This window comes from Bison bison, unplaced genomic scaffold (assembly GCF_000754665.1).
Source record: "Bison bison bison isolate TAMUID 2011002044 unplaced genomic scaffold, Bison_UMD1.0 scf7180017864304, whole genome shotgun sequence".
NCBI classification, from domain to species: domain Eukaryota; kingdom Metazoa; phylum Chordata; class Mammalia; order Artiodactyla; family Bovidae; genus Bison; species Bison bison.
In genome coordinates, this window is record NW_011494876.1 from 15,086,020 (window position 1) to 15,096,079 (window position 10,060).

Consider the following 10,060-nt stretch of genomic DNA (forward strand, 5'->3'; position numbering starts at 1 on the left):
AAACAGCCCAAAATAGCACAGATATTGCAAATCAGGACAGAGGTAATTTCTCCACACATAAAAAGCAACCAATTGCAAAGCCTTTACCATTCTGCTTAAGTGCGAAACGCAGGCTGTTTGTTTGGTGTAGCACCACCTACCCCATCTCTGAACTGCTGTGGGGCTGGAGCGAGAAAGGGAAGGCTTCATTTTCACCAGCTCCTCATACTTTTTACCTCGAAGTTTATGGAAAATTTTAATCATTCATCTACCAAATATTTATTGAGCACCTATTGTGGACCAGGTCCAGGGCAGCTGTTCAGTCTTTCCCGTCACAGAGTTTAACCATTCAGTTGGGGGGAAGAAACCCTGAACCAATTATCACACAAGCAAATCTCTAATTAGAGACAGAAGTACTAGGACAAGAGTACACTTACAAAGGGAGCATTCACCAAGGGAACCGACCTAGTTTGACAAGTCTGGGAAGACTTCCTGGAGGAAATGATGTTTAAACTGGGACCTAACAAGAGAAGCCACCGCAATGGGAAGGCCGTGCACCGCAACTAGAGCGGAAACAACAAAGACTCAGCGCAGCCAAAAGTAAAAAAAAAAAAAAAGCTGGAACCTGACAATGCAGACAAACCAGCCAAGTAAAGAAGGGGAGAATGTGCCCCAGGCAAAGGGAGCAGCATTTGGGGAGGCAGGTCAGGTAAGGAGTTCAGCGTCTCTGAAGAATGGAAAGGCCAGTGTGACCAGGATGCGATGAGTGAGCAAGCAAGTAAATGGAGAGTGGGGAGAGATGTGGCTGGAGTGGGAGGCAGGGCCAGGTCTTGGGACCTGACCGGGTCTCGTGACACTGGGACACCAACCATTGCCAGGCTATGGGTCAGAACCACTCTCCAGCCAGGGCCACTCCAGGCTGCCCTCCCCTCTTTGAGTCAACCGTTCCTTGATTCTCTCACACCTGAGTGGAGACTTAGCCCTCATCCCTGAGGCTCAGAGAGGAAGAGTAACTTACCTCCTACAAAGCACATCCCAGAGTCTAGGAGGGGTCCTGGGCCCACTGGTTAACTGTGACCTCAACTCTTGGTTTATCCCCCAGATCTGCCCATGCCAAGGGGTTAGGGCAAGAATATCACCAAACATGCCAAGAAGCAACTGGCCCTGAATCTGATCAGGAACCACTGCTAATCTCTTTCTTGAAGAACATAATGAGTCCTCACTCAGTCGTGTCTGACTCTTTTGAGACCCCATGGACTGTAGCCTGGCAGGCTCCTCTATCCATGGGACTTCCCAGGTAAGAATACTGGAGTGGGTTGCCACTCTCTTCTCTAGGAAATCTTCCCAGCCCAGGGACTGAAGCAGCATCTCCTGCATTGGCAGGTAAACTCTTTACCAACTGTACCACCTAGGAAGCCCAACATTTAGAAGAGGATGCAAAAAAAAAACAACACCAAGACAACAAAAACCTCTAAAGAACTCTCTGTGGAACTTCTCTGGTAGTCCATTGTCTAAGACTTTGAGTTCCCAATGCAGGGGGCTTGGGTTAGATGCCCGGTCAGGGAGCTAGATCCCACATTCTGCAACTAAGAGTTTGAATGCCGCAACGAAAATATTCCACATTCCCTAACTAAGACCTAATGTAGTCAAACAAATAAATTAACTTAAAAAAAAAAAGAAGGACTCTTTCCTGAGAACAAACCTTAAGTGAGTACTCAGAACGTGTAAGACCCTGATCGAAGAAGCAGCAACAGTACTCACCCTCTTACCACTGAGGAAAAACAACTCTAAGAAATGTAGATTATTTTGTTCTCCAATTAGCACTGAAGGTGATGGATCAGAATTTATAATATGCAGTCATGAATTATGGAACAATCGTGGAAGTGACTCCGACCCGGAAACCTGCCATGCCAAGAGCCATGGCAATTTTTCACAAGAACTTGTCACCAGGTGGCTCGTGCCAAAACCATCACCCATACTCAGCCTCCCCCAACCCCGACCCCAACCTGTCACTTGAGGCTGCTGCCAGCCCTTGAGCTTTCTCAAGTTGTCATTGACCAAGCAACAGCAAATAAGAGTTTGAAGGCTCTGGCTTCACACCCAGCTCCAGACACTTCCCAGCTGGGTGACCCCAGTTTCCTTCTCTGTCAAGTGGAAACAATAACAGCTTCTATATCAGGCATTCTTCTGAGGAGAATGCCTAGGAGGCTTTCAACACAGAGCCTGCTCCTGCTATTTAGTCACTTAGTCGTGCCCGAGTCTTTGAGACCCCATGGACTGTAGCCCACCAGGCTCCTCCATCTGTGGGATTTCCCGGACGTGAATACTGGGGGTGGGTTGCCATTTCCTCCTCCAGGTATCTTCTCGACCCAGGAATCGAACCTGCATCCAGCCTACCAGAAGGTAATTGTTCACTCAACATTGTAACCTTGCTCCTATCCCATCAGCTCAGATTGCTTCCCAGAAACACTGGGTCTCCTTCTGTTTGGGGAACCTACTTCTCCTCCGAGCCAGCCTGTAAGAACTGGTTCTGTCACCCCATCCAGCTGGGCTGGCCTCCTGGATCCACCTCTCACCAGCCAGCACTTAGCTCAGCCCCAGTCCCTTCCTGCTATTTAACACCAAAAGGTATTGATTTCCTTGAGCTATTTCCATAATGCAACACTACTGAAAACTGCATATCCCATCAGTTTCCTCCATGACCATCATACCCCTTGCTCACAGCCACTTCCCCTAGAGCCCCAGCTGCCAAGGCTCAGGTCTGTTTCATTTTGCACTGGTGGAAAGGTCAAACATGAATTTCTCCCCATTATTGTACTGTGTCTTGTCACACAGACTCTCTCTGTTTCATGCATTAGTCACAGTCTTGCTATCAAATTAAATATTCCTCGGTAGTTATTTTTAGAGAAATCTTTTTCTAACGCTACATGGTGCAATGATGTGTGTGCACCCACAGCTCTGGAATCCAAGCATTACCAGGTGGGCTCCAAATTGTGTGAGGGCTCAGATTCCTCTGGAAAGCAGCAGCAGCCAATGGAACAACGGTCTGTAACCTGGCTCTGTCCACGGAATCCCCTGCCCAGCCAAAAATAATTAATCCTCCAGACCTTGGACGACCCAGTCATTCATCATTCGGTCCAGGAAAGGCCCAAAGGAGGTTCTCAGCACAATCGTGAGTTAAACGGAGCATGTCTGTACCATCCCAACTGCTTGTTTGGCTGTCTCCTGATTCCTACTACAAGGACACCAAGACTAATTGCACTCCCATGCCCTGCACCCCCATGGAAGCCTGCCTTCAGGAGGCCTGAGTTAATGACAGTGGTTACATCCCTACTCACTCCTATAGGGTCTTCATCGACCAAGGCCAGCATTGATAGAGAAATGAAGCCCTCAGAACAGAATTTCTAACTTAGCTGGGGCATGTGTACAGGAAGAAGGAGGGGCTTGCTAAAGCAAGTCCTCTTCATCCACTTGAAGACACTATGAGGAGAAGTTATGCATACCTGAGCTTTAGAGCTCACAGTGGAAGTAAAGAAACAAAGAAAGAAAGTGAAGTCGCTCAGTTGTGTCCAACTCTTTCCAACCCCATGGACTGTAGCCTACCAGGCTCCTCTGTCCGTGGGGTTCACCAGGCAAGAATACTGGAGTGGGTTGCCATTTCCTTCTCCAGAAGATCTTCCCAACCCAGGGATTGAACCTGGGTCTCCCACATTGTAGGCAGACGCTTTAGCATCTGAGCCACCTGAAATTGACTAGAAAATAATTCAAGACACAATTAGGGGGGTGGACTGTGGGGGAGGGTGGATTTCTCACTTTCTTCGATGTTCCCTTCCACATGCAGGTCCCCATGGGTTGTGGTACCCCAGTCCTCACTCACCCAGGGAAAGTGAGACTAGGGGACCGGGAAGAGGTGAGCCTAGTTCTGGGCTTAGTTCACCAGCCCCTGTGTCCTCACACTAAGCTTCTTCTTCCCCCTCAGCCTTCATCAGTGAAGAAGGTGATGCTTTGGCCTCCAACTGGGTTTTTATTTCACAAGTTCTTCCAAAGCTGAATAGAGGACAGGGGATGACTTACTGAAGACCCTCTCAAAGAGCCCCTATAAACTATATACGCTATAGACATTCCGAAACAGGAGGCCTGGTAGACCAGAAAAATCCAGGTAAGGCTCAGATGAGGAGGCAAGATCACAGATGACAAAAGTGACTGAATACGGCTCAGGCGTAAAGAGGGGCACTCTTGACGGAGGTTTCACAAACCCAGGCACAGAGCAACAGAGAAGCAAAGACAGGCAGAAAGCAGTAATAAGGCCAGGGTGACTGGAGCCCAAGAGCTCCTTGGGGCAGGCAGCAGGTGAGTGGAAGCAGATGACAGAGTTCCTAGCAGTCAATAGAGACTAGATTGGTCAGTTGGTCAAGGCATGTTTCCCAAACACTCTGCCAGGTCCAGGGCAAGCAGCCAGGGCAGAGTTGATGATGGCTCAGAGGAGAGTCTGTGCAGCAGGCTGAGACACTGCTGTAACTATTCCACAGTTCCCTGATGTGGGGATGTGGGTCTGGCCTGGGGAGGGACACTGAAAACTGGGCATCAGGAACTACATGAGACCCTGAGGAGGAAAGATGTGACCGTAAAAATTGGTTAGGGCAGTGGAAGGGCATGGAGGGTGGAATCAGAGAGCCCACTCGGAAAAGTACAGGTGTGGGTCCCTTGATAAGACCTGCTTCCTCCCATGAGGACAAAAAGAACCAGTAAGTGAACATATAGGAAAATGAGTATCTTCTATAACCTTCAAGAAAGACAGCTTTTTTTAAAGATTTTTTTTATGTGGGCCATTTTTACAGTCTTTATTGAATTAGTTACAACATTGCTTCTGTTTTTTTTTGTTTTCTGGCCGCGAGGCATGTGGGATCTTAGTTCCCCAACCAGGGATTGAACCTGCACCCCTGCAGAAAGGTGAAATCGGAACCACTGGACCACCAGGGAGGTTCCCCAAAAGACAGCTTGGAGCTGGAATGAGACCCCATCTTGGGCCCATCAAATAAAAAGAAACATCTTAAATGACAGTGTGCAGGCAGTTAGGAATATGAGAGTAGGCTGCCTCATGTAGTGTTTTCTCAGCAGGGTGGGTGTAGCTGACTCCCCACCAGCAATATGGCAAGTGGGTATCACAAACCCCAAAAAAGTTAGTTCTGTAAAAATGGATCCAGGGAAAACTCCACACACATAGATAGCCAATGCAGGACTGTCTCTAAATACTGGAAGTAACCCCAATGACCACTGGTAGGGGATGAGTTAACTGAACACGGGGCATTCCCACATACAATTTTATGCAACTGATAACAACAACGAAAGCTATATAACAACATGGAGAATGTCTATTATGTAACATTCAGTGAAAAATAATCAAGCCCAAAACTCTGCTCACAGCATGGCTATAATTATGTAAGAACAATTGCATGCAGAAACAAACCAGAGTCAAATACACCAAGAAGTTAACCTTTCCCTCTTTTCTGCAATTTCCCAATGCATATGTGGTACTCTTAGGACAAACTAACCTGTATAAACCAGTGCAGCTTTCTCAGGAAAATAACATACAAAAGGACATGGAGCTGCCCTATGAGTCCACCCTCCCCCCCTTCCTTGGAGCCCATGCCTCGTGGTGATGAGCATAGAGGACTTCTTAAAGCTGGACTGATATCAAGCCAGGGACAGTGCTGGGCATGGATCCTGTGCCTATTTCATCCTTTCCTCTCTCCCCAGCCTGTCTCATCTACTCATCCACATCAGCTGGCGCAGGCTGTAACTTCCAAAGCACAGGGCTCACTTTTCTCTTTTCATGTGGCCAGTGAGAGCTTTGGTCTCTCAGAAAATGCCTAGAGCCCTCAAGGCTCCTCACCAGGTGCTTTGGAGAAAGGCTGCCACTCCCTTCTCTGTGCTCACTGCCACTGCTTCCATGTCTACATTTCCCACCTCCCCAGCTGGGCTTTCAGCTCCCTTACTCCATATCAATGCTTGTGTTGAGGTCACCAAGATGCCTGCAACAGAACATCTTGTGTTTCTCTAACCTCCTATTTTTCTTGCTTAACAGCATCCAACACAGTGACCGTCCGTTTCTGGGAACACTTCCAAATAACTATACTCTTCTGGTTTTCATCCTACCTCACTGTCCCCTCTCAATCTACTTTCCTGGCTCCTTCAGGTCTTCCTACCCTCTACTCCAGGATGAAGTCTCCTTTTCATCCTTCTCTGTGTTCTCTCCTCTCTTGTCTGGTCTTGTGGCTTTAGAGTCCATCTAAATCATGATGTTACCCAAAAGCTGTGCCTCAAGTTCCATCGTTCCAGCTGCCCTCCTGAGACCTTGAAAGTCTAACAGTATTTGGAAATGAAAGTGGTCAAGGGGCTTCCTTGACCGCAGTCCTGGAGACCCAGGTTCAATCCCTGGGTTGGGGAGATCCCTTGGAATAGGAAATGGCAACCTGCTCCAGTATTCTTGCCTGGAGAATTCCAGCCTGGTGGGCTACAGTTCACGGGAATGCAAAGAGTTGGACATGACTGAGAGACTAGAGCCAATGCAGGAGACTCACATTTGATCCCTGGGTGGGGAAGATTCCACAAGACAAGGAGCACCTAAGTCCATGCACAACAACTACTGAGCCTGTGCTGGAGCAACTAAGCCCATGTGCCACCACTACTGAGCCTGTCCTGTAGCGCCCGGGAACCACAGCGACTGAAGCCTATGCACCCCAGAGCTTCTGCTCCACAGCAAGAGAAGCCACTACAACTAGAGAGTAACCCCCACTCTCCACAGCTAGAAAAAAGCCCTCGCAGCCGTAAAGACCCAGCACAACAAAAATAAAAAAGAAAGTGGTCAAAGCTGCACCCTCAGCCCCAATTTCCTCATCTCAGTCGATAGCCTTTCCATCCCCATTCCCCCCAGCAGCTCAAGGCAATACTCCAGCGTCATCCTTGGTTCCCCTCTCCTTCCCCCACAGTGAATTCTGTGACTGCAACTCCAAATACATCCCAGATCTCCCATCATTCCAGCCTAAACGACCCGCCTCTCTCACTTGGAATTCTGCAGCCTCCTTATCAATCTCCCTGCTTCCCCTTTTGCTGTTACAATTCTTCCCAGGCAGCCAGAGGAATTTTTTTTAAGTGTAACTCACAGCATGGTGTCAATAGAATGGCCTTCCAAGAAACAAAGCCTCAGCCACACTCGCTCCTTCTCTGCCCTCACCACTACTCTACATTGTATTAGAAATCCCAATCAGAGCACAGGCAAGAAAGATAAAGGCATAAAGATTGGAAAGAAAGAAGTAAAGCTCTCGTTATTCACAGATAGCCTTATTGTGAAAGTGAAAAACTACTAGAGCTAATGAGAAAATTTAACAATGTCACAGAATACAGGTTAATATATAAAAATCAGTTGTATTTTTATAAACTACTCATAAAATAGTAATAAACTATTGGGAAATTAAATACTTTTTAATTCTACTTACGATAGAATCCAAAAACTAAAAATACTAGGTAGGAATTAACATAATGCTAGATGTTCAAGATGATAAGATATTGCTAAGAAGCATTAAAGAAAACCTAAATAAATAGGAAGATATGCCATGTTGATGGACTGAGCAAAGTCAAGACAGTATGGTATTGGCAAATACATAGACAATCAATGAAGGAGAATAGAGTCCAGATTTATATGCAAGCAAGTGGCTTTTGATGAGTGCCATGGTAAGAAATATTTATTTTTCTTCAAGAATGCTGTTGTTGGGACTTCCCTGGTGGTTCAGTGGTTGAGAATCCACCTGCCAGTGCAGGGGACACTGGTTCAACTCCTGGTCCGGGAATATTCTACATGCCAAGCTGTGGGGCCAACTAAGCCTGTGCACCACAACCACTGAGCCTGTGCTCTGGAGCCTGAGAGCTGCAACTACTGAAGCCCATGTGCCTAGAGCCTGCACTCTGCAGCAAGAGAAGCCACCACAGTGATAAATCCACATGGCGCAAAGAAAAGTAGCCCCACCCACTGCAGCTAGAGAAAGCCTGTGCACAGCAACAAAGACCCAGTGCAGCCAAAAGTTTAAAAAAAAAAAAAGAATGCTGCTGTCTAGATATCCATATGGAAACATATAAAACTCAATCCTGAGCTCTCGCCATATTCAGAAATCAATTACAGATGGCACATGGTCCCAAATGCAAAAACTAAAATTATACAGATTCTAGAAGAGGGGAAAAAATTGAAGAATATCTCTGTGACTTTGGGATAAGTAAAAATTTCAGGTCAGAGAAAACATTAATCATAAGAGCAAACAATGATAAGTTGAATTTCAAAAAAAATGAAAACCTTCCCATCAAAAGCACCATAAGAACATGAATAGGTAAGCCCTGGTGTAGGAGAAAACATTCCCTAACTCATATCCTTTGACAATGAATGTATATCCAGAATATATAAAGAACTCCCCAAACTCAATAATAAAAAGACAAACAATCCAAAGCTTGAAAATAAGCTACAGACTTGAACAGATATGTCAATTGCCAGTAACCACATGAAAAAGTCCTCTACATCATTAATCATCAGGAAAATTCAAACTAAAACTACAATGAAATAATACTCCATATCCATCAGAATAGTTAAGATAAAAAAGAACAATAATACCAAATGTTGATGAGGACGTGGAGTAACTGGAAGTCTTGTAAATTGCTAGTGTGAATGTAAAATGACACAACCACTTTGAAATCTGGTAGTTTCTCAAAAAGTTAAACATACACTTAATGTATGTCCAGAGAATTAACTAGGTATTTAGCAGCCATTTCAGTCTAAAAGAAATGAAAGAATGTGTGCCTACAAAGACATGTACATGAGTATTCATAGCGGCTTTACTCATAGTAGCCAAAAACCAGAATTAAATAACCACCAAACTGTGGTACCTTAGTAAAATAGAATATTCTTCAGCAATAAAAAGGAACAATAAAAAGGAAAGAGCTGCTACTCCATAAACATGCATGAATCTCAAATGAAGCAAAAGAAGCCAGACACAAAAAAGCTATCTACTTCCATACTGTATAACTTCATTGATATGAATGTCTAGAATTTATCTGTGATGATAGAAATCAGATCAGCATTCTGTGATGAGGGGTTGGTTATTGGAGACTTTCTGAGGTGATGAAAATGTTCTTTATCCTGACTGGGATCCTGGTTACATGTGTATATACGCATGTTTAAAATAATTTAATTTTTAAAAACATTTTTATTGGAAGATTGAGAGAGTAGCATGGAAACATATACATTACCATAAGTAAAATTATTTACTTTTACATTTAAGATTTTATTTTGTATAAATTATACCAAAGAATCAAACTTTGGAAGCTACTTGTTTGACTGTAACAGTGGCAAGCAAACTTATGGGCTGTTATTAAAGCCCCATCATAGACCCAATGCTATTCCTTTTGAAAATCAAATAGTATGGATATAGATATAGCATGGATGTGGTCTGGCGGGGTTGGATAAATCAGGCCTGGGAGCACACTGTATGTATTTGATCTGATTCATTCATCAGGACCAAGCCAGGCCTTGACTATTGGACTCAGAATCTCAGTCCTAGAAAGCAGGTAGCTAGCAGACAGGGAGGCTGCACGTGGTGGGCAGTCTAGGTTGAAAGGCTGGCTTATGAGCCTACATTTACTCATTTATAAGATGGGGATTAAATGCAATAAGGCACTTTCCAGCTCTGACTTTCTCAGATTCCATCTATTCATCCATTCCAGCTCTCAAAGCCATGTCTGAACCACACCTGTGTAGATTTTTCATTGCTCCAGGATCTACTCCCATCCTTGGAGGGCTAGGGTTGGCCAGTCCAGGAAGGCACGCACAGAGGGGAGAAAGTACAGGGGCCCAAGAGTTACCTTTTCCCTTCAGGTAATTGGACTCTGAAGAGGAAACATCAGAATCCCTGAAGCTGGAACCCACAAGTTCTTTTAGGTCCCTCCAGTCCTGACACCCTCTTTCCCTACCCCCAAATTTAGGGGTATCTCCCAGGAGCCTTCTTTTATTCACAACTCCATTACTATATTAACCCTATAT